This window comes from Hemitrygon akajei, unplaced genomic scaffold (genome assembly GCF_048418815.1).
Source record: "Hemitrygon akajei unplaced genomic scaffold, sHemAka1.3 Scf000046, whole genome shotgun sequence".
NCBI classification, from domain to species: Eukaryota; Metazoa; Chordata; class Chondrichthyes; order Myliobatiformes; family Dasyatidae; genus Hemitrygon; species Hemitrygon akajei.
The window spans coordinates 7,587,472-7,612,709 of NW_027331932.1; positions in this window are offsets into that span (position 1 = coordinate 7,587,472).

Genomic DNA, 25,238 nt, shown 5'->3' on the forward strand with positions numbered 1-25,238 from the left:
AGAGAGAGAGAGAGAGAGAGAGAGAGAGAGAGAGAGAGAGAGAGAGAGAGAGAGAGAGAGTCTAGCCAAATTAGTATACGCTGGGACTGTGTTTTGAAATCTTGACTCTGTGACTGATCCCGGGAAAGTGTTTTGGGAGAATGTGTTGGAACTTCTCTGAATGTCTGCCAACAGGACTATTTGATGGGAGAGTGCATACGGAGCTTCACTCTGTCTCTAACCCGCCGAGTCTGTGTGATCAGACGGTTCGGAGAGATCTTCACTTTACACCTGACGCCTGGATTGTGTGATGGGCCGGTGTGAAAGGATTGGGCGAAGCAACATTGTTCTAACTCTGTTTCAAATCTTCTTTAAATAAATTCAAAACAGCAAGAGTGATGTGTGATATATCCACACCAGAGTGAATCACCCTCCACTCCATCCCATTTCCTATATCGGGGGTCAGACACACAGAGAATCTCCGTCCACACCGTACTATCACATTCTCTCGGGTTCAGTCACAGATTGAATCTGCCTCCACACCGTCCCATCACACACTCCCGGGGTCAGACACAGAGTGAAACTCCCTCCACACCGACCCATCACACACTCCCGGGGTCAGAAAGAGAGTGGATCTTACTCCAGACGGTTCCATTACACACTTGCGGTGTCAGACCTTGACCAAAGCTTGGTCCACATTGTCCCGTCGCACAGGCCCGGAATCAGACACAGAGTGAATCCCCATCCACACCGTCACAGCACTCACTCCCGTGGTCAGACAAAGACTGAAGCTACCTACAAAACGTCCCTTCACACACTCCCGGTGTGAGACAACATACTTCGTCCACAACGTCCTATCACACAATCTCTGTGTCAGAAACAATGTGATTCTCCCTCCACACCGACTCATCACACAATCCCGGAGTCAGACACAGGTTGTAGGTCCCTCCACACTGTCCCATCACACACTCCCGGGGTCAGACACAGAGTGAATCTCCCCCCTCACCGTCGCATCACACACTCCCGGGGTCAGACACAGAGTGAATCTCCCTCCTCACCGTCGCATCACCCACTCCCAGGGTCAGACACAGAGTGAATCTCCCTTCACACCTTCCCATCACACAACCCCGGGGTCAGACACGGAGTGAAGCTTCCTCCACAACGTCCCGTTACACACTCCCGGAGTCAGACACAGAGTGAATCTCCCTCCAGACCGAATCATCACACACTCCCGGGGTCAGACACAGAGCGAATCTCCCTCCACACCGTCCCATCACACACTCCCGGGGTCAGACACAGAGTGAATCTCCCTCCACACCGTCCCATCACACACTCCCGGGTAGACTCATTATCAATCTCCCTCCACACCGTCCCATTACACAATCCTGGAGTGAGACAGTGAATGAAATGTTCATCAACACTGACCCATCACACACACACGGGGTTAGTGACAATGCTAAGATCCACCCACGCCATCCTTCACCCTCTCTTGCTGTCAGACACAGAGTGAATCTCCCTCCACACCGTTGCATCATACCCTCTCGTGGTCAGATAGTGTGTTTAACTCCCTCTATTTCCCTCATGGAAAAGGATAGCATTTTTAAATTGGGGGACGGCAGATTATGAGGCTATGAGGTTAGAACTTGCGGGAGTGAATTGGAATGTAATTTCTGCAGGGAAATATACTATGGAAATGTGTACGATGTTCAGATATCTCTTGCACGATGTTAGCGTAAATTTGTCCCTGTGAGTAAGATAAAAAAAAATGGTAGGATGAAGCCTTCATGGTTGACTATTGAGGTGGACAATCCAGTCATTTGGAAGAAGGCAGCATACATGAAGTTAAGAACGCAAGGATAAGTTGGGTTTATTGAGGAATATTGGATAACAAGAAAAGAGCTCAAGAAGGGGCTGAGGAGAGCAGGGAGGGGGTGTGAGAAGGTTTGGAGAGTAGGGTAAAGGAAAACCCCAAGACATTCCTCAGTTATTTGAAGAACAAAAGGACGTCAGGAGTGAAGGTAGGACCGATTAGAGATAAAGGTGGGAAAATGAGCCTGGAGGCTGTGGAAGTGAGCGGGGTCCTGATTGAATACTTCACTTCGGTATTCACCAGTGAGAGGGAACATGATCACGGTTAGGACAATATGAGTGAGCATATTGATATTGGAGCATGTTAATATTGATGGACAGAAGGCGCTGGTGTTCTTAAAATACATTAGGACGGGTAAGTCCCCGGGTCTGACTGAATCTACCCCAGGCTGCCCCACGAGGAAGAGATTGCTGAGCCTCTGGCTAGGATGTTTATGACCACGTTGTCCACAGGACTGGTACCAGAGGATTGGAGGAAGGCGAATTGTGTAACACTTCTTCAAATAGGTTAGCAGGGATAGTCCGGTTAATTATAGACCAGTGAGCCTTACGGCTGTCGTGGGAAAACTATTGGAAAATATTCTTAGAGACAGGATCTATCAGAGGAAGGTTTTTTTACTCAGTGAGTTGTTGATGCGAGGAATGCACAGCCTGAGTCAGTGGTGGAGGCAGATACACTAGTGAAATCTAAGAGACCACTAGACAGGTATAAGGAGGAATTTACTCTGGTTGGTTATATGGGAGGCAGTATATAAGGGTAGGCAGAGCATTTTTTGCCGAAGGGCCTTTACCGTGATGTACGGGTTTCTGTTCTTTGCTCTTTACCGTTCCATCACACACTCCAGGGTTCAGACACATGGTGAAGCTCTCTCCGCTCTGTCCCGTTACACCCTCCCGGGGTCAAACACACGGTGAAGCTCTATCACACATTCTGGGGGCAGACACATGGTCAAGCACATTGCACAACGTTGGGGTTACATCTGCTCACTTCCACCGGATATCGATCTTTCGGTTCTCAGCTTTTCTGCGTCTCTGTGTCTACAGGCCGGTCGTGTGGTTTCACAACACTTCCTCCCAGTGACTGCAAACTCACCAGCTGTCCAGAGCCCTCTCTCCTCCACCCCTCCCTCCTCTGTTCTACCTGTGGTCTCACACACAATTATTATCTCTGAGACAGACACAATGTCGGAGACTACAGGAACGCTGTAGTGCCGGTAACTGCTGAAAAGGCAGAGTGGGAGTGTGGAGGGAGATTCGCTCAGTTTCTGAATCCGTTATTGTGTTATTGGATTGTGATGCGGCAGATTAACTCTGTGTCCGACTCCGGGAGTGTGTGATGGGGCGGTGTGGACGGGAGCTTCGCACTCTGGCTTACCGCGGGCCTGTGTAACGGGACGGAGGGGAAGGAGTCTCACTCAATGTCTAACCCCGGGAGTCAGAGATGGGACTGTATGGAAGGAGTTTCGCTCTGTGTTTAACACAGATTGTGTGAGATGGGATGGTGTGGAAGCAATTACACTTGTTTTCTAACGCTGTATTTATGAGCTGGTATTGTGTTTTCGGATCTTGACTGTGTGTCTGATGCCGGGAATGTGCTTTGGAAAAAGTGTTTTTGAAACTTCTCTGCATATCTGTCAACAGGATTATTTGATCAGACATTGTAGAGGGAGCTTCACTTTTTCTCTCACCCGGAGAGTCCGTGAAATCGGACTGTTCGGAGTGATCTTCACTTTACAACCGAAGTCGTGAATATGTGATGGGCCGGTGGGAATGATTCCATTTTCTCTGTCTGACTACCGGTGGATGTAATGGACGCTGTGCGGAGAGATACACTGTCATTGGCCTTTTTTCCAGAGCAGACGATGGGGCGAAGCAGCATTGTTCTAAATCTGTTTCAAAGCGTCCTGAAGTAAGTTCAAAAGAGGAAGAGGTATGTGTGAGCCACACAGAAGATACATACACACGGGACTGAAGCTCCCTCCACTCCACCCCATTTCATAATTCAGTGGTCAGACACAGAGCGAAGCTCCCTCCACAACCTCCTATCACACACTCCCGGGTTCAGACAAGAGAGAAACTGCCTCCACACCGTCCCATCACACACTCCCGGGGTCAGACACAGAGTGAATCTCCCTCCACACCGTCCCATCACACACTCCCAGGGTCAGACACAGAGTGGATTCCCTCCATACCGTCCCATCACACACTCCTGGGGTCAGACACAGAGTGAGTATATGTCCACACCGTGCCATCACACTCTACTGGGGTCAGACACAGAGTGAATCTCCCTCCACACCGTCCCATCACACTCACCTGTTGTCAGACACAGAGTGAATCTCCCTCCACACCGTCCCACCACACACTCCCGCTGTCAGAAGCAGAGTGAATCTCCCTCCACACCGTTGCATCACACACTCACGTGGTCTGATAGAGTGTTTAATTCCTTCCATTTCTCTCATGGAAAAGGATAACATTTTTAAATTATTGCTCATGTGGTTCCATTGTTTAAAAAGTGTTCTAGAAGTAAGCCTGGCAATTATAGACCTGTCAGTTTGACATCAGTGGTGGGTAAATTAATGGAAAGTATTCTTAGAGATAGTATTTATAATTATCTGGATAGACAGGATCTGATTAGGAGTAGCCAGCATGGATTTGTGCGTGGAAGTTCATGTTTGACAAACCTTATTGAATTTTTTGAAGTAGTTACGAGGAATGTTGACGAGGGTAAGGCAGTGGATGTAGTCTATATGGACTTCAGCAAGGCCTTTGACAAAGTTCTACATGGAAGGTTAGTTAAGAAGGTTCAGTCGTTAGGTATTAATGCTGGAGTAATAAAATGGATTAAACAGTGGCTAGATGGGAGATGCCAGAGAGTAGTGGTGGATAATTGCTTATCGGGATGGAGGCCGGTGACTAGAGGGGTGCCTCAGGTATCTGTTTTGGGCCCAATGTTGTTTGTAATATACATAAATGATCTGGATGATGGGTTGGTAAATTGGATTAGTAAGTATGCTGATGATAGTAAGGTAGGAGGTGTTGTGGATAATGAGGTGGGTTTTCAAAGCTTGCAGGGAGATTTATGCCGGTTAGAAGAATGGGCTGAACGTTGGCAGATGGAGTTTAATGCTGAGAAGTGTGAGGTTCTACATTTTGGCAGGAATTATCCAAATAGAACATACAAGGTAAATGGTAGGGCATTGAGGAATGCAGTGGAACAGAGAGATCTAGGAATAACAGTGCATAGTTCCCTGAAGGTGGAGTCTCATGTAGATAGGGTGGTGAAGAAGGCTTTTGGAACGCTGGCCTTTAAAATCAGAGCATTGAGTACAGAAGTTGGGATGTAATGTTAAAATTGTACAAGGCATTGGTAAGGCCAAATTTGGAATATTGTGTACAGTTCTGGTCACCGAATTATAGGAAAGATATCAATAAATTAGAGAGAGTGCAGAGACGATTTACTAGGATGTTACCTGGGTTTCAGCACTTAAGTTACAGAGAAAGGTTGAACAAGTTAGGTCTCTATTCATCGGTGCGTAGAAGGTTGAGGGGGGATTTGATCGAGGTATTTAAAATGTTGAGAGGGATAGATAGAGTTGACGTGGATAGGCTGTTTCCATTGAGAGTAGGGGAGATTCAAACGAGAGGACATGAATTGAGAGTTAGGGGGCAAAAGTTTAAGGGAAACACGAGGGGGTATTTCTTTACTCAGAGAGTGATAGCTGTGTGGAATGAGCTTCCTGTAGAAGTAGTAGAGGCCAGTTCAGTTGAGTCATTTAAGGTAAAATTGGATAGGTATATGGACAGGAACGGAGTGGAGATTTATGGGCTGAGTGCGGGTAGGTGGGACTAGGTGAGATTAAGAGTTCGGCACGGACTAGGAGGGCCGGAATGGCCTGTTTCCGTGCTGTGATTGTTATATGGTTATATGGTTATATGGACGGCAGATTATGAGGCTATGAGTTTAGAACATGTGGGTGTGAATTAGGATGAAGTTTCTGCAAGGAAATGTACTATGGAAATGTGTTCGATGTTTAGATATATCTTGCAGGATGTTAGCGTAAAACGGTCCCTGTGGGTAAGATAAAGAAGGGTAATATGAAGCCTCCATGGGTGACTAGTGAGGTGGACAATCTAGTCCGGTGGAAGATGACAGCATACATGAGGTTTAGAAAGCAAGGATCAGATGGGTCTCTTGTGGAATATTGGATAACAAGAAAAAAGTTTAAGAAGGGGCTGAAGAGAGCAAGAAAGGGGCATGGGAAGGTTTTGGAGAGTAGGGTAAAGGAAAATCCCAAGACATTCTTCAATCATGTGAAGAACAAAAGTATGACAGGAGTGAAGGTAGAATGTGCCTGGAGGCTCTGCAATTGAGCGAGGTCCTCATTGAATACTTATCTTCTGTATTCACCAATGAGCGGGAACGTTATTCGGGTGAGGACAATATGAGTGAGATTATGTTCTGGAGCATGATGATATTGAGGCGCAGGAGCTGCTGGTGTTATTAAAATACAGTAGGACGGATTAGTCCCAGGGGCCTGACGGAATATTCCCAAGGCCGCTATACGAGGCGAGGGAAGAGATAGCTGAGCCTCTCGCTACGATCTTTATGTCCTCGTTGTGCACAGGAATCATACAATAGGATTATAGGGAGGCGAATTGTGGAACACTTATTCAAATAGGTAAGCAGGGATAGTCAGGATAATTATAGATGAGTGAGCCTTACATCTGTGCGGGGAAACAGTTGGAAAATATTCTTAGAGACAGGAACTCTCAGAGGAAGGTTTTTTTTACTTAGCGCGTTGTAGATGCGTGGAATGCACTGCCTGAGTCAGAGATGGAGGCAGATACACTAGTGAAATCAAGGAGACCACTAGACAGGTATATGGAGGAATTTACGCTGGTTGGTGATATGGGTGGCAGTGTATAAAGGTCGTCAGAACATTGTGTGCCGAAGAGCATCTACAGTGATGTAATTTTTTCTGCTCTATGTTCTATATCGTCCAATCACACACTCCCAGGGTCAGACACAGAGTGAATCACCCTCCAAACCGACCCATCACACAACCCCGGGGTCAGACACAAGTGTGAATCTCCCTCAACACCATCCCATCACACACTCCCTTGGTCAGACACAGAGTGAATTTCCACACCGTCCCATCACACACTCCCGGGGTCAGATACAGAGTGAATCTCCCTCAACGTCGTCCCATCACACACTCCCTGGGTCAGACACAGACTGAATCTCCACACCTTTCCATCACACACTCCCTGGGTCAGACACATGGCGAAACTCCCTCCACACCGTCCCATCACACAATCCCGGGGTCAGACACAGAGTGAATCTCCCTCCACACTGTCCCATCACACACTCACCGGGTCAGACACATGGTGAATCCCCCTCCACACCGTCCCATCACACACTCCCGGGGTCAGACACAGAGTGAATCTCCCTCCACACCGAACCATCATACACTCCCGAGATCAGACACAGAGTGAATCTCCCTCCACACCGTCCCATCACACACTCCCGGGGTCAGACACAGAGTGAATCTCCCTCCACACCGTCCCATCACACACTCCCGGGGTCAGACACAGAGTGAATCTCCCTCCACACCGAACCATCATACACTCCCGAGATCAGACACAGAGTGAATCTCCCTCCACACCGTCCCATCACACACTCCCGGGGTCAGATACAGAGTGAATCTCCCTCAACGTCGTCCCATCACACACTCCCTGGGTCAGACACAGACTGAATCTCCACACCTTTCCATCACACACTCCCTGGGTCAGACACATGGCGAAACTCCCTCCACACCGTCCCATCACACAATCCCGGGGTCAGACACAGAGTGAATCTCCCTCCACACCGTCCCATCACACACTCACCGGGTCAGACACATGGTGAATCCCCCTCCACACCGTCCCATCACACACTCCCGGAGTCAGACACAGAGTGAATCTCCCTCCACACCGAACCATCATACACTCCCGAGATCAGACACAGAGTGAATCTCCCTCCACACCGTCCCATCACACACTCCCGGAGTGAGACAGTGAATGAAATGTTTATCAACGCTGACCCATCACACACACACTGGGTCAGTGACACTGCGAAGATCCCCCCATGCCATCCTTCACACTCTCCTGCTGTCAGACACAGAGTGCATCTCCCTCCAGACCGTTGCATTATACCCTCTCTTGGTCAGATAGAGTGTTTAACTCCCTCCATTTGCCTCATGGAAAAGGATAGCATTTTTAAATTGGGGGACAGCAGATTATGAGGCTATGAGGTTAGAACTTGCGGGAGTGAATTGAAATGTAATTTCTGCAGGAAAATATACTATGGAAACGTTTTCGATGTTCAGATATCTCTTGCACGATGTTAGAGTAAATTTGTCCCTGAGTAAGATAAAAAATGGTAGGATGAAGCCTCCATGTTTGACTAGTGAGGTGGACAATCTAGTCAGTTGGAAGAAGGCAGCATACATGAAGTTAGGAACGCAAGGATAAGATGGGTTTATTGAGGAATATTGGATAACAAGAAAAGAGCTCAGAAAGGGGCTGAGGAGAGCAGGGAGGGGGTGTGAGAAGGTTTGGAGAGTAGGGTAAAGGAAAACCCCAAGACATTCCTCAGTTATTTGAAGAACAAAAGGACGTCAGGAGTGAAGGTAGGACCGATTAGAGATAAAGGTGGGAAAATGAGCCTGGAGGCTGTGGAAGTGAGCGGGGTCCTGATTGAATACTTCACTTCGGTATTCACCAGTAAGAGGGAACATGATCACGGTTAGGACAATATGAGTGAGCATATTGATATTGGAGCATGCTAATATTGATGGACAGAAGGCGCTGGTGTTCGTAAAATGCATTAGGACGGGTAAGTCCCCGGGTCTGACGGAATCTACCCCAGGCTGCCCCACGAGGAAGAGATTGCTGAGCCTCTGGCTAGGATGTTTATGACCACGTTGTCCACAGGACTGGTACCAGAGGATTGGAGGAAGGCGAATTGTGTAACCCTTCTTCAAATAGGTTAGCAGGGAAAGTCCGGTTAATTATAGACCTGTGAGCCTTACGGATGTCGTGGGAAAACTGTTGGAAAATATTCTTAGAGACAGGATCTATCAGAGGAAGGTTTTTTACTCAGTGAGTTGTTGATGCGAGGAATGCACTGCCTGAGTCAGTGGTGGAGGCAGATACACTAGTGAAATCTATGAGACCACTAGACAGGTATAAGGAGGAATTTACGTTGGTTGGTTATATGGGAGGCAGTATATAAGGGTAGGCAGAGCATTTTGGGCCGAAGGGCCTTTACCGTGATGTACGGGTTTCTGTTCTTTGCTCTATACCTTTCCATCACACACTCCAGGGTTCAGACACATGGTGAAGCTCTCTCCGCTCTGTCCAGTTACACCCTCCCGGGGTCAAACACACGGTGAAGCTCCCTCCACACCTGCCTATCACACATTCTCGGGGTCAGACACATGGTCAAGCACATTGCACAACGTTGGGGTTACATCTGCTCACTTCCACCGGATATCGATATTTCGGTTCTCAGCTTTTCTGCGTCTCTGTGTGTAAAGGCCGGTCGTGTGGTTTCACAACACTTCCTCCCAGTGACTGCAAACTCACCAGCTGTCCAGAGCCCTCTCTCCTCCACCCCTCCCTCCTCTGTTCTACCTCTGGTCTCACACACAATTATCATCTCTGAGACAAACACAATGCCGGAGACTACAGGAACGCTGTAGTGCCGGTAACTGCTGAAAAGGCAGAGTGGGAGTGTGGAGGGAGATTCGTTCAGTTTCTGAATCCGTTATTGTGTTATTGGATTGTGATGCGGCAGATTAACTCTGTGTCCGACTCCGGGAGTGTGTGATGGGGCGGTGTGGACGGGAGCTTCGCACTCTGGCTTACCGCGGGCCTGTGTAACGGGACGGAGGGGAAGGAGACTCACTTTATGTCTGACCCCGGGAGTCAGAGATGGGGCTGTATGGAAGGAGTTTCGCTCTGTGTTTAACACAGATTGTGTGAGATGGGATGGTGTGGAAGCAATTACACTTGTTTTCTAACGCTGTTTTTATGAGCTGGTATTGTGTTTTCGGATCTTGACTCTGTGTCTGATGCCGGGAATGTGCTTTGGAAAAAGTGTTTTTGAAACTTCTCTGTATATCTGTCAACAGGATTATTTGATCGGACATTATAGAGGGAGCTTCACTGTTTCTCTCACCCGGAGAGTCTGTGAAATCGGACTGTTCGGAGTGATCTTCACTTTACAACCGAAGTCGTGAATATGTAATGGGCCGGTGGGAATGATTCCATTTTCTCTGTCTGACTACCGGTGGATGTAATGGACGCTGTGCGGAGAGATACATTGTCATCGGACTATTTTCCAAGGCAGACGATGGGGCGAAGCAGCATTGTTCTAAATCTGTTTCAAAGCGTCCTGAAGTAAGTTCAAAAGAGGAAGAGGTATGTGTGAGCCACAGAGAAGCTACATACACACCGGACTGAAGCTCCCTCCACTCCACCCCATTTCATAATTCAGGGGTCAGATACAGAGCGAAGCTCCCTCCACAACCTCCTATCACACACTCCCGGGTTCAGACAAGAGAGAAACTGCCTCCACACCGTCCCATCACACACTCCTAGGGTCAGACACAGAGTGAACTCCCTCCATACCGTCCCATCACACACTCCTGGTGTCAGACACAGAGTGAGTATATGTCCAAACCGTGCCATCACACTCTACTGGGGTCAGACACAGAGTGAATCTCCCTCCACACCGTCCCATCACACTCACCTGTTATCAGACACAGAGTGAATCTCCCTCCACACCGTCCCACCACACACTCACGTGGTCTGATAGAGTATTTAATTCCTTCCATTTCTCTCATGGAAAAGGATAACATTTTTAAATTATGGGACGGCAGATTATGAGGCTATGAGTTTAGAACTTGCGGGAGTGAATTGGAATGTAATTTCTGCAGGGAAATATACTATGGAAATGTGTTCGATGTTTAGATATCTCTTGCAGGATGTTAGCGTAAAACTGTCCCTGTGGGTAAGATAAAGAAGGGTAATATGAAGCCTCCATGGGTGACTAGTGACGTGGACAATCTAGTCCGGTGGAAGATGACAGCATACATGAGATTTAGAAAGCAAGGATCAGATGGGTCTCTTGTGGAATATTGGATAACAAGAAAGAAGCTTAAGAAGGGGCCGAGGAGTGCAAGAATGGGGCATGAGAAGGTCATGGAGAGCAGGGTAAAGGAAAATCCCAAGGCATTCTTCAATCATGTGAAGAACAAAAGGACGACAGGAGTGAAGGTAGAATGTGCCTGGAGGCTCTGCAATTGTGCGAGGTCCTCATTGAATACTTATCTTCTGTATTCACCAATGAGAGGGAGCGTTATTCGGATGAGGACAATATGAGTGAGATTATGTTCTGGAGCATGATGATATTGAGGGGCAGGAGCTGCTGGTGTTATTAAAATAAATTGAGACGGATTAGTCCCAGGGGCCTGACGGAGTCTTCCCAAGGCCACTCCACGAGGCTAGGGAAGAGATAGCTGAGCCTCTTGCTACGATCTTTATGTCCTCGTTGTGCACAGGAATGATACAATAGGATTATAGGGAGGCGAATGGTGTAACACTTCTTCAAATAGGTAAGCAGGGATAGTCCGGATAATTATAGACCAGTGAGCCTTACATCTGTGCGGGGAAACTGTTGGAAAATATTCTTAGAGACAGGAACTCTCAGAGGAAGGATTTTTACTCAGCGCGTTGTAGATGCGTGGAATGCACAGCCTGGGCCAGAGTTGGAGGTAGATACACTAGTGAAATCTAGGAGACCACTAGACAGGTATATGGAGGAATTTACGCTGGTTGGTGATATGGGTGGCAGTGTATAAAGGTCGTCAGAACATTGTGTGCCGAAGAGCATCTACAGTGATGTAATTTTATCTGCTCTATGTTCTATATCGTCCAATCACACACTCCCAGGGTCAGACACAGAGTGAATCACCCTCCAAACCGACCCATCACACACCCCCGGGGTCAGACACAAGTGTGAATCTCCCTCAACACCATCCCATCACACACTCCCAGGGTCAGACACAGAGTGAATCTCCACACCGTCCCATCACACACTCCCGGGGTCAGATACAGAGTGAATCTCCCTCAACGTCGTCCCATCACACACTCCCTGGGTCAGACACAGAGTGAATCTCCTCACCGTCCCATCACACACTCCCGGGGTCAGACACAGAGTTAATCTCCCGCCACACCTTCCCATCCCACAATCCCTGGGAAAGACACATGGTGAAACTCCCTCCACACCGTCCCATCACACAATCCCTGGGTCAGACACAGAGTGAATCTCCCTCCACACCGTCCCATCACACACTCACCGGGTCAGACACATGTTGAATCCCCCTCCACACCGTCCCATCACACACTCCCGGGGTCAGACACAGAATGAATCTCCCGCCACACCATCCCATCACACCCTCCCGGGGTCAGACACTGAGTGAATCTCCCTCCACACCGTCCCATCAGACACTCCCGGGGTCAGACACAGAGTGAATCTCCCTCCACACCATCCCATCACACACTCCCGGGGTCAGACACATGGTGAAGCTGCCTCCACACCGTTGGTGTGACATCTGCTCACTTCAACCGGATATCGATCTCTCGGTTCTCAGCTTCTCTACGTCTTTGTGTGTACAGGCCAGTCGTGTGGTTTCACACCAATGCCTCCCAGTGACTGCAAACTCACCACCTGTCCACTGCCCTCTCTCCCCCACCCCTCCCTCCACTGTTCTACCTCTGGTCTCACATACACTTATAATCTCTGAGACAGACACAGTTTCGGAGACTCCAGGAACGCTGAAGTGCTGGTGTCTGGTGAAAGGCAGAGGGGGAGTATGGAGGGAGATTCGCTCTGTTTCTGAATACGTTATTTTGTTATTGGATTGTGAGTCGCAGATTAACTTTGTGTCTGACCCCGGGAGTGTGTGATGGGACGGGGCGGAGGGAGATTCACTCTGTGTCTGATCCCGGGAGTGTGTGATGGGACGGTGTGGAGGGAGACTCACTTTGTGTCTGACCCCGGGAATGTGTGATGGGACGGGGCGGAGGAAGATTCATTCTGCGTCTAACCCAGGGAGCGTGCGATTGGAATGTATGGAGGGAGTTTCGCTCTGTGTTTGTGTGAGATGGGATGGTGTGGAAGCGACTTCACTTGTTTTCTAACGCTGTTTGTATGAGCTGGTACTATGTTTTCGGATCTTGACTCTGTGTCTGATCCCGGGAATTTGTTCTGGAAAAAGTGTTTTGGGAACATCTCAGTATGCCAGTCAACAGGATTATTTGATGGGACTTTGCAGACGGAGCTTCACTGTTTCTCTCACCCGGCGTGTCTGTGAAACCGGACGGTTCGGAGAGATCTTCACTTTACAACCGATTTCGTGAATGTGTGATGGGCTGGTGGGAAGGATGTCCTTTTCACTCTCTGACTACCGGTGGATGGAATGGACGCTGTGGAGAGAGAATCTCTGTTCATTGGACTATTTTCCAGAGCAGACGATTGGGCGAAGCAGCATTGTTCTAATTGTGTTTCAAAGAGGCTTGAAATAAATTCAAAAGAGGAAGAGGGATGTGTGAGCAACACAGAAGATAACAGAATGCTCCCTCCACTCCATCACATTTCATAATTCGGGGGTCAGACACAGAGTGAAACTTCCTCCATACCCTCCTATCACACACTCCCTGTGTCAGACAAGGGAGAAGCTGCCTCCACACACTGCCATAACACACTCCCGGGGTCAGCCCAGATTGGATCTCCCTCCACACCGTCCCATCACACACTCCCGGGGTTAGACACAGAGTGAATCTCCCTCCACGTCGCCCCATCACACAATCCCGGGGTCAGACACAGAGTGAATTGCCATTCATATCGCCCCATCACACACTATCGGGGTCAGACACACAGTGAATCTCACTCAACACAGTCACATCACACACTCCAGGGGTCAGACACAGAGTGAATCTCCCTCCACACCGTCCCATCACACACTCCCTGGGTCAGACACAGAGTGAATCTCCTCACCATCCCATCACACTCATCCGGGGTGAGACACAGTGTGAATCTGCCTCAACACCGTCCCAATACACACTCCCGGGGACAGACACAGAGTGAATCTCCATCCACACCGTCCCATCGCACACACCCGGGGTCAGACACAGAGTGAATCTCCCTCCACACCGTCACATCACACACTCCCGGGGTCAGACACAGAGTGAATCTCCCTCCACACCGTCCCATCACACACTCCCGGGGTCAGACACAGAGTGAATCTCCTCACCGTCCCATCACACACTCCCGGGGTCAGACACAGAGTGAATCTCCTTCCACACCGTTCCATCACACACTCACGGGGTCAGCCACAGAGTGAATCCCCCTCCACACCGTCCCTTCACACACTCCCGGGGTCAGAAACAGAGTGAATCACCCTCCAAACTGTCACATCACTCACTCCCGGGGTCAGACACAGAGTGAATTTCCCTCCACACCGTCCCATCACACACTCCCGGGGTCAGACACAGAGTGAATCTCCCTCCACACCGTCCCATCACACACTCCCGGGGTCAGAAACAGAGTGAATCTCCCTCCACACAGTCCCATCACACACTCCCGGGGTCAGAAACAGAGTGAATCTCCCTCCACACCGTCCCATCACACACACCCGGGGTCAGACAAAAGAGTGAATCTCTCTTCACACCGTCACATCTCACACTCCCGGGATCAGACACAGTGTGAATCTCCCTCCACACCGCCCATCACACTATCCCAGGGTCAGACACAGAGTGAATCTCCCTCCACACCGTCCCATCACACACACCCGGGGACGGACACAGAGTGAATCTCCCTCCCCACCGTCCCATCACACTATCCCGTTGTCAGACACAGAGTGAATCTCCCTCAACACCGTCCCATCACACACACCCGTGGACAGACACAGAGTGAATCTCCCTCAACACCGTCCCATCACACATTGCGGTGATTGACACAGAGTGAATCGCCCTCCACACCGTCCCATCACACACTCCCGGGGTCAGACACAGAGTGAATCTCCCTCCTCACCGTCCCATCACACACTCCCCGGGTCAGACAAAGAGTGAATCTACCTCCACATCGTCCCATTACACACTGCCGGATTCAGGCACAGAGTGAATCTGCCTCCACACCGTCCCATCACACACTCCCGGTGTCAGACACAGAGTGAATCTCCCTCAACACCATCCCATCACAAACTCCCGGGGTCAGACGCAGAGTGAATCTCCCTCAACACCGTCCCATCACACACTCCCGTGGTCAGACACAGAGTGAAACACCATCCACTCCGTCCCATCACACACTCCCGGTGTCAGACACAGAGTGAATCTACCTCCACACCGTACCTTCCAACACTCCCGGGGTCAGACACAGAGTGAATCTCACTTCACACCGTCCCATCACACACTCCCGGGGTCAGACACAGAGTGAATCTCCCTCCAAACCGTCCCATCACACACTCCCGGGGTCAGACACAGGTTAAACTGCCTCCACACCGTTGGTGTGACATCTGCTCACTACAACCGGATATCGATCTCTCGGTTCTCAGCTTCTCTACGTCTTTGTGTGTACAGGCCAGTCGTGTGGTTTCACACCAATGCCTCCCAGTGACTGCAAACTCACCACCTGTCCACTGCCCTCTCTCCCCCACCCCTCCCTCCACTGTTCTACCTCTGGTCTCACATACACTTATAATCTCTGAGACAGACACAGTTTCGGAGACTCCAGGAACGCTGAAGTGCTGGTGTCTGGTGAAAGGCAGAGGGGGAGTATGGAGGGAGATTCGCTCTGTTTCTGAATACGTTATTTTGTTATTGGATTGTGAGTCGCAGATTAACTTTGTGTCTGACCCCGGGAGTGTGTGATGGGACGGGGCGGAGGGAGATTCACTCTGTGTCTGATCCCGGGAGTGTGTGATGGGTCGGTGTGGAGGGAGACTCACTTTGTGTCTGACTCCGGGAGTGTGTGATGGGACGGGGCGGAGGAAGATTCATTCTGCGTCTAACCCAGGGAGCGTGCGATTGGAATGTATGGAGGGTGTTTCGCTCTGTGTTTGTGTGAGATGGGATGGTGTGGAAGCGACTTCACTTGTTTTCTAACGCTGTTTGTATGAGCTGGTACTATGTTTTCGGATCTTGACTCTGTGTCTGATCCCGGGAATTTGTTCTGGAAAAAGTGTTTTGGGAACATCTCAGTATGCCAGTCAACAGGATTATTTGATGGGACTTTGCAGACGGAGCTTCACTGTTTCTCTCACCCGGCGTGTCTGTGAAATCGGACGGTTCGGAGAGATCTTCACTTTACAACCGATTTCGTGAATGTGTGATGGGCTGGTGGGAAGGATGTCCTTTTCTCTCTCTGACTACCGGTGGATGGAATGGACGCTGTGGAGAGAGAATCTCTGTTCATTGGACTATTTTCCAGAGCAGACGATTGGGCGAAGCAGCATTGTTCTAATTGTGTTTCAAAGAGGCTTGAAATAAATTCAAAAGAGGAAGAGGGATGTGTGAGCAACACAGAAGATAACAGAATGCTCCCTCCACTCCATCACATTTCATAATTCGGGGGTCAGACACAGAGTGAAACTTCCTCCATACCCTCCTATCACACACTCCCTGTGTCAGACAAGGGAGAAGCGGCCTCCACACACTGCCATAACACACTCCCGGGGTCAGCCCAGATTGGATCTCCCTCCACACCGTCCCATCACACACTCCCGGGGTTAGACACAGAGTGAATCTCCCTCCACGTCGCCCCATCACACAATCCCGGGGTCAGACACAGAGTGAATTGCCATTCATATCGCCCCATCACACACTATCGGGGTCAGACACACAGTGAATCTCACTCAACACAGTCACATCACACACTCCAGGGGTCAGACACAGAGTGAATCTCCCTCCACACCGTCCCATCACACACACCCTGGGTCAGACACAGAGTGAATCTCCTCACCATCCCATCACACTCATCCGGGGTGAGACACAGTGTGAATCTGCCTCCACACCGTCCCAATACACACTCCCGGGGACAGACACAGAGTGAATCTCCATCCACACCGTCCCATCGCACACACCCGGGGTCAGACACAGAGTGAATCGCCATTCACATCGTCACATCACACACTCTCGGGGTCAGACACAGAGTGAATCTCCCTCCTCACCGTCCCATCACACACTCCCGGGGTCAGACACAGAGTGAATCTCCTTCCACACCGTTCCATCACACACTCACGGGGTCAGACACAGAGTGAATCCCCCTCCACACCGTCCCTTCACACACTCCCGGGGTCAGACACAGAGTGAATCACCCTCCAAACTGTCACATCACTCACTCCCGGGGTCAGACACAGAGTGAATTTCCCTCCACACCGTCCCATCACACACACCCGGGGTCAGACAAAAGAGTGAAACTGCCTCCACACCGTCCCAATACACACTACCGGGGACAGACACAGAGTGAATCTCTCTCCACACCGTCCCATCACACACTCCCGGGATCAGACACAGAGTGAATCTCCTTCCACACCGTCCCATCACACTATCCCAGGGTCAGACACAGAGTGAATCTCCCTCCACACCGTACCTTCCAACACTCCCGGGGTCAGACACAGAGTGAATCTCACTTCACACCGTCCCATCACACACTCCCGGGGTCAGACACAGAGTGAATCTCCCTCCAAACCGTCCCATCACACACTCCCGCGGTCAGACACAGAGTGAATCTCCCTCCACACCGTCCCATCACACACCCCCGGGGTCAGACACAAGAGTGAATCTCCCTCAACACCATCCCATCACACTCACCCGGGGTCAGACACAATGTGAATCTGCCTCCACACCGTCCCATCACACATTCCGGTGATTGACACAGAGTGAATCGCCCTCCACACCGTCCCACCACACACTCCCGGGGTCAGACACAGAGTGAATCTCCCTCCTCACCGTCCCATCACACACTCCCTGGGTCAGACAAAGAGTCAATCTACCTCCACATCGTCCCATTACAAACTCCCGGATTCAGATACAGAGTGAATCTGCCTCCACACCGTCCCATCACACACTCCCGTGGTCAGACACTGAGAGTAACTCCCTCCACACCGTCCCAACCAACACTCCCGTGGTCAGACACAGAGTGAATCTCCCTTCACACCGTCCCATCACACACTCCCGGTGTCAGACACAGAGTGAAACACCATCCACTCCGTCCCATCACACACTCCAGTGGTCAGACACAGACTGAATCTCCCTCCACACCGTACCTTCCAACACTCCCGGGGTCAGACACAGAGTGAATCTCCCTTCACACCGTCCCATCACACACTCCCGTGGTCAGACACAGAGTGAATTTCTCTCCACACCATTCCATCACACACTCCCGGGGTCAGACACAGACTGAATCTCCCTCCAAACCGTTCCATCATACACTCCCGGGGTCAGACACAGAGTGAATCTCCCTCCACACCGTCCCATCACACACTCCCTGGGTCAGACACAGAGTGAATCTCCCTCCACACCGTCCCATCACACACCCCCGGGGTCAGACACAAGAGTGAATCTCCCTCAACACCATCCCATCACACTCACCCGGGGTAAGACACAATGTGAATCTGCCTCAACACCGTCCCAATACACAATACCGGGGTCAGACACAGAGTGAATCTCCCTCCACACCGTCCCATCACACACTCCCGGGTAAGACACAGAGTGAATCGCCATTCACATCGCCCCATCACACACTATCGGGGTCAGACACACAGTGAATCTCACTCAACACAGTCACATCACACACTCCAGGGGTCAGACACAGAGTGAATCTCCCTCCACACCGTCCCATCACACACTCCCTGGGTCAGACACAGAGTGAATCTACTCACCATCCCATCACACTCATCCGGGGTCAGACACAGTGTGAATCTGCCTCCACACCGTCCCAATACACACTCCCGGGGACAGACACAGAGTGAATCTCCCTCCACACCGTCCCATCACACACTCCCGGGGTCAGACACAGAGTGAATCTCCATTCACACCGTCACATCACACACTCCCGGGGTTAGACACAGATTGAATCTCCCTCCACACCGTCCCATCACACACTCCCGGGGTCAGACACAGAGTGAATCTCCATTCACACCGTCACATCACACACTCCCGGGGTTAGACACAGATTGAATCTCCCTCCACGTCGTCCCCTCACACACTCCCGGGGTCAGACACAGAGTGAATCTCCCTCAACACCGTCAGATCACACACTCCCGGGGTCAGACACAGAGTGAATCTCCTCACCGTCCCATCACACACTCCCTGGGTCAGACACAGAGTGAATCTCCTTCCACACCGTTCCATCACACACTCCCGGGGTCAGACACAGAGTGAATCCCCCTCCACTCCGTCCCAATACACACTCCCGGGGTCAGACACAGAGTGAATCACCCTCCAAACCGTCACATCACTCACTCCCGGGGTCAGACACAGAGTGAATCTCCCTCCACACCGTCTCATCACACACACCCGGGGTCAGACACAAGAGTGAATCTGCCTCCACACCGTCCCAATACACACTACCTGGGTCAGACACAGAGTGAATCTCCCTCCACACCGTCCCATCCCACTATCCCAGGGTCAGACAGAGAGTGAATCTCCCTCCACACCGTCCCATCACACACCCGGGGTCGGACACAGAGTGAATCTCCCTCCCCACCGTCCCATCACACTATCCCGTTGTCAGACACAGAGTGAATCTCCCTCAACACCGTCCCATCACACACACCCGTGGACAGACACAGAGAGAATCTCCCTCAACACCGTCCCATCACACACTCCCGTGGTCAGACACAGAGTGAATCTCCCTCCTCACCGTCCCATCACACATTGCGGTGATTGACACAGAGTGAATCGCCCTCCACACCGTCCCAGCACACACTCCCGGGGTCAGACACAGAGTGAATCTCCCTCCTCACCGTCCCATCACACACTCCCCGGGTCAGACAAAGTGTGAATCTCCCTCCACATCGTCCCATTACACACTCCCGGATTCAGACACAGAGTGAATCTCCCTCCACACCGTCCCATCCAACACTCCCGTGGTCAGACACAGAGTGAATTTCCCTTCACACCGTCCCATCACACACTCCCGGTGTCAGACACAGAGTGAATCTCCCTCAACACCGTCGCATCACACACTCCCGTGGTCAGACACAGAGGGAAACACCATCCACTCCGTCCCATCACACACTCCTGTGGTCAGACACATACTGAATCTCCCTCCACACCGTACCTTCCAACACTCCCGTGGTCAGACACAGAGTGAATCTCCCTTCACACCGTCCCATCACACACTCCCGGGGTCAGACACAGAGTGAATCTCCCTCCACACCGTCCCATCACACACTCCCCGGGTCAGACACAGAGTGAATCTCCCTCCACACCGTCCCATCTCACACCCCCGGGGTCAGACACAAGAGTGAATCTCCCTCAACAGCATCCCATCACACTCACCCTGGGTCAGACACAATGTGAATCTGCCTCCACACCGTCCCAATACACTCTCCCGGGGTCAGACACGGAGTGAATCTTCCTCCACACCGTCCCATCACACACTCCCGGGGTCAGACACAGAGTTAATCGCTATTCACATCGTCCCATCACACACTCTCGGGGACAGACACTGAGTGAATCTCCATTCACTCCGTCCCATCACACACTACCGGGGTCAAACACAGAGTGAATCTCCCTCCCCTCCGTCCCATCGCACTATCCCGTGGTCAGAGACAGAGTGAATCTCCCTCCACACCGTCCCATCACACACACCCGGGGTCAGACGTAGAGTGAATCTCCCTCCCCACCTTCCCATCACACTATCCCGGGGTCAGACACAGAGTGAGACTCCCTCCACACCGTCCCATCACACACTCCCGGGTTCAGACACAGAGTGAATCTCCCTCAACACCGTCCCATCACACACTCCCGTGGTCAGACTCAGAGTGAACCTCCATCCACTCCGTCCCATCACACACTCCCGTGGTCAGACACAGAGTGAATCTCCCTCCACACCAACCCATCACACACTCCCGGGGTTAGACACAGAGTGAATCTCCCTCCACACCGTCCCATCACACATTACCGGGATCAGAAGATGGTAAGATCCCTCCACACCGTAGGTGTTACATCTGCTCACTTCCAGCGGATATCGATTTCTCGGTTCTGACCTTCTATATGTTTCTGTGTGTACAGGCCGGTCGTGTGGTTTCACACCACTTACTCCCAGTGACTGCATAATCACCACCTGTCCACAGCCCGCTATTCCCTCCCCCTCCCTCCTCAGTTCTACCCCTGGTCTCACTCACCTCTGAGTCAAATACACTTTTGGAAAACTATTCGCACTGCTGAGGATCGCTGAAAAACTGTTTATTGGTGAGAGAGGATAGAGGGAGTGAAGAGATAGATTCGCACTTTTTCTGTATCCGGTACTGTGTTATCAGAGAGCCAGACGGCAGATTTCCGCAGTGTTTTACACGGGAGCGTGATGGAACAGTGTGGAGGGAACTTCACTCCGAGAATGACCACAGGATTGTGTGATGGGGCGGTCTGAGGGAATTTCACTCTGAGTCTGACACCGGGAGCATGTGATGGGAAGGAGTAGAGGGAGATTCACTCTCTGTCCGACATCGGGAATGTGTGATGGAACAGTATGGAGGGAGCTTCACTCTGTGTCTGACCCCAGGAGTGTGCGGTTGGACGGTGTGATGGGAGATTGAGTCTGCGTATGACCTCGGGAGTGTGTGATGGGACGGTGTGGATGGAGATTCATTCTATGTCTGACCCCGGGAGTGAGCGATGGGAGGGTGTGGAGGGAGATTCACTCTGTGTCTGACCCCGGAAGAGTGTGATGGAACGGTGTGGAGTGAGATTCACACTGTGTCTGACCCCGGGAGTGTGTGTTTGGACGTTGTGAAGGGAGATTAAGTCTGTGTCTGACCAGGGGAGAGGTTGCTGAGACCGAGCGCAGGGGAGCTTCACTCCGTGTCTGACCCCGCAACAGCGTGATGGAACGGTGTGGAGGGAACTTCACTGGGAGTCTGATCACAGTAGGGTGTGAGTGGATGCTGTGAAAGGAGCTTCAGTACGAGTATGACCCTAGAATTGTGTGATGGGGCGGACTGAGTTATTTTCACTCCGAGTCTGACACCGGGAGCATGTAATGGGAAGGTGTAGAGAGACATTCCCTCTGTGTCTGACACTGGGAGTGTGTGATGGGACGGTGTGGAGGAACATCCATTCTGTGTCTGACCCCGAGAGTGTGTGGTTTGGACGGTGTGAAGGGAGATTGAGTCTGTGTCTGACCCCGGCAGTGTGTGATGGGACGCTGTAGAGGGAGTTTCACTCTATGTCTGACTCCGGGAGTGAGTGATGGGACGGTGTGGAGTGAGATTCACTCTGTGTCTGACGCCGAGAGTGTGTAATTAGACGGTGTGGAGGGAGATGCAATCTGTGTCTGACCCCTGGGCTGTTTGATGGGACGGATTGGAGGGAGATTCAATCTGTGTCTGACCCCGGGAGTGTGTGTTGGGACGGAGTGGAGGGAGATTCAATCTGTATCTGACCCCGGGAGTGTGAGATTGGACTGTGTGGAAGCAGCCTTACTCTTTTCCTAACGCTGTTTTATGTGGTGGGACTGTGTATTGGTAGCTCCACTCTGTTTCTGATTCTGGGAATGTGTTTTGGGAAAAGTGGTTTGGGAACATCTCTGTATGTCTAACAACCGCATTCTTCAATGGGAACGTGCAGGATGAGCTTCCCTCTGTCTCTAACCCGGCGAGTCTGTGTAATATCACGGCTCGAAGAGACATACACTTTACAACCGAAGCCGTGAATGTGTGACGGGCCGATGTGAACTATTCTCTTTTCTCTGTCTGACTGCCGGCGGATGTAATGGACTCTGTGCGGAGAGATTCACTTTCATTGTTCCTATTTTCCAGAGCAGACGATGAGGCGAAGCAGCATTGTTCTCACTCTGTTTCAAAGCGTCTTGAAATAAATTCAAAAGAGATAAGAGGTATGTGTGAGTCACACAGAAGATTCATACACACCAGACTGAAGCTCCTTCAACTCCATCCCATTTCATTCGGGAATCAGACGCTCTGCGAAGCTCCCTCCACAGCTTCAACACTCCAAGGTCGGTGATAGAGTGAATTTCCCTCCACACCGTACCATCACACACTCCCGGGGTCAAACACAGTGTGAAACTCTCTACACACCGTCCCATCACACACTCCCGGAGTCAGACACAGAGAGAAGCTCGCTCCAATCCCTCCCATCACACCGTCACATCAAATACACCCGAGTTCAGTCTCGGAGCGAAGTTCATCAGTGGTATGATGAGCCTCTCAGTGCTGAAATTGGAAACAGATGTTCTCAGAGAAATGCAAGATATGTGGAAATTTTTCAGGGGATATATTTTGTGGATTTCTGCTTAGGTCCGTTCCAATTAGACGAGGATGTTATGGTAGTGTATAGGAAACGTGGAGTACAAAGGCTGTAATAAATATAGTCAAGAAGAAAAGAAAAGCTCCAAAAAGTTTCAGGCAGCTAGGAAATGTCAGAGATCTAGAAGAATATAAGGCTTATAGGAAGAAGCTGCGACATTACCTCTCAGTTCATTCCACGGTAGATGAAGGCCAATATACTGTACGCCTTCGTAACCACAGAGTCAAACAGCGCATCTGCTTTGAGCGTCGTTAGGAATCGGACCCCAAAATACCTCTGATCCTCCATAATTCCAACAGTCTTACCATTAATACTCATTACTGCTATCATATCAGACTTACCAAAATGAACCACTGAACACTGATCAGGGTTCAAATCCATCTGCCACTTCTCAGCACAGTTTTGCATCTTATCAATATCCCGCTGTAACCACTGACAGCCTCCCACACTGTCCACAACCCCTCCAACCTTCGTGTCATCAGCAAACTTATCTTTCCTGTTCACCATGTCTACTACCCTGCCCTCATGAAACGTCCTGGTTCCTGACTAAAAATATAAACAGTGTGTTGTGGAGAGAGCTGAGCCCAGTTCCGAAACCAGCTTCCGCTCCATGAACTCGTTCTACACACACTGCTGATTCTGTAAAGCAGCCAGTACAATCAAAAAAACACCTCCACCCACCCCGAACATTCCCTCTTCTCCTCACACCCATCAGAGTTGCCGGAACATGTACCTACTTTAGAAATTACATCGGTTTACACATAGTCCTCTATTTTTTGAGCACCATGTACATTTCCAGAAGTCTCATAAAAAGACCCTACCGATTCCGCCTTCACCATCGTCGTCGGCATCCCATTCCACACACTCACCATTCTCTGTGTAAAGCACAAACCGCTGAAAACTTCTCTGTACCTACTTCCAAGCACCTTAGAAATATGCCCTCTCGTGCTAGCCATTTCAGCCGTGAGGGGAAAAAAATGTCTCTGCCTATTCACAAGATCAATGCCTCTAATTATCTTACACACATCTATCAGGCCACCTCTCGTCCTCCGTCGGTTTGAGGAGAAAAGACCAAATTCACTCAACTTTTTCTCGTAAGGCATGCTCCCTAAACCAGGCAACATCCTTGTAATCTCTCTGCACTTTTTCTATAGTTACCACATACTTCATGGAGTGAGGGGACCCGAACCGAGCACAGTACACGTTACAGGACCTGTTCCAGGATACAGCCTTTGTTAGTATTATTAACCATATAAAAATTACAGCACGGAAACAAGCCATCTCGGCCATTCTAGTCGGTTCCGAACACTTACTCTCACCTAGTCCCATTGGCCCGCACTCAGGCCATAACCGTCCATTCTTTTCCTGTCCATATACCTATCGAACAATACAGAACCTGCTTCTTCCACTTCTACTGGAAGCTCATTCCACACAGCTACCACTCTCTGAGTAATTAAATTCCTCCTCATGCTTCCCTTAAACTTTTGCCCCCTAAGTCACAATTCATGTCCCCTTGTTTGTATCTCCCCTACACTCAATGGAAAAAAGCCTATGCACGTCAACTCTATCTATCCCTCTCATGATGTTAAATACCTATCAACTCCCCCCTTAACCTTCTACGCTACAAACAATAAAGAACTAACTTGTTCAACCTATCCCTGTAACTTAGGTGCTGAAACCCTGGTAACATTCTGGTAAATCTTCTCTGTACTCTCTCTATTCTGTTGATGTATTGCCTATAATTCCGTGCCCAGTACTGTACACAATACTCCAAATTCGGTCTTACCAAT